Below are 1,534 nucleotides of genomic sequence, written 5' to 3' on the forward strand. Positions count from 1 at the left end.
GGCTCATTTGCCTTCTTCTGAAGCCTGTGGGTCGCCACACAGTGTGGAGCCAGTGCAGACACAGTTCACCAACTATAGCATGCAAAAACATAGATGGTTTTTCATTCCCACACTTTACCTATGGACTTTTCCCTCCTCCATACCCACAGTTTTCCTTCCCCTCATAAGAGAAATGGAAAGGTTTAGGCACACTTTAAAGAGAGGAATGGTTTCAAAGAATATACTCTGCAATAAATCGTTTTACTGAACAGGGGGAAATAGTAATATCATTTCACAGAAGAGATCCATCCTATTGCTATTTAATTAAAATCTTTCTGCTGATGGGAAGTTCTCTCTCTAGTGTTTTCTTTAATGCATTCATGATGCATCTGCCCGGGCTCCCTTGCTAGAGATATTTTTCATTATAATCCACTTATCTAAGTTTGTAATTAAAGTTCTAAAGTAAAATTTCCAGTAGCAAATTGCCAGAGTGCCCAGTGAACTTGCCTTCTTACTCTGAGAGAAATCCCTTTTTGAAAATTTTGGTTTTGATCATTTTATTATTTTAAAGTGTGTGTGAGTGTATGTATGTATGTATGTATGTATGTATATATATACATACACACACACATTGAGAGTATAATGTGGTACATGAAGATGAAGAGTAGCTTTTTCTTTGGTATCACCAATTTCTGCCTGTTTCTGTGAAATTAGAGATAGGTAGCATGGGGTAAGTGAGTGTGTTGCATTTTTTTAAGGTAGGAAAATGAGAAATAAAATATATTTTAGGACAAGTATCTTGAGATTCTGTTGATCTATTTAAAACATCTAGATAAAATAAAAAAAGAAAAACCCTTGGAGATGCTAGTAGAAATAATAAAATCTGTTTTCTGTTGGTCAAGTATGTTCTTACACATTTCCTTGTGCAATAAAAGAATCTAAAACACCTTTTGCATTTCAATTAAATTTGGAATGTTCTCTTTCAGATTTTAGTTTATTCTTTTGGGAATAATGAGATGAGACTGGATTAAAGTAAATTCTGTCAGATCTCCTGAATCTAATGAGAAAATTATTATTGGTTAATGCCCCACCATAATAAATGAAAACTTATAGAAGATAATGGAAGATAGTGCTAGAAATTTTTATAGGCTTATAAACATGCAATTTTTTATGTCAACTGTGGACACATTTTTCAATAAGTTCCTTTGCAACAGTAGATGCATAATTAATCAAGAGAACACAAAGCTATATTTACAGTTTATTTGGATAGTTCTCTTGACATTAAATATTTATAATCTTACATTGCAGAAAATATTAATGAGTAATTAAGTATTTTTAATTTCAAATGTCAATAGCTTGAGAAGGGGATGTTATCTTGTTCACATAGTCTAGGTATACTGAATTCTTATAAAGCTCTTTATAGTAATTGTTTTATATATAATCCCACAAATATTACTCTCTCTCTCTCATTTATGCATACAATCTACATATAAATATGTATATTTACATACAAATACAGATATATAACATATTTTAAATATTATATATCTATATA

This window comes from Myotis brandtii, unplaced genomic scaffold (assembly GCF_000412655.1).
Source record: "Myotis brandtii unplaced genomic scaffold, ASM41265v1 scaffold1174, whole genome shotgun sequence".
Lineage (NCBI taxonomy): Eukaryota > Metazoa > Chordata > Mammalia > Chiroptera > Vespertilionidae > Myotis > Myotis brandtii.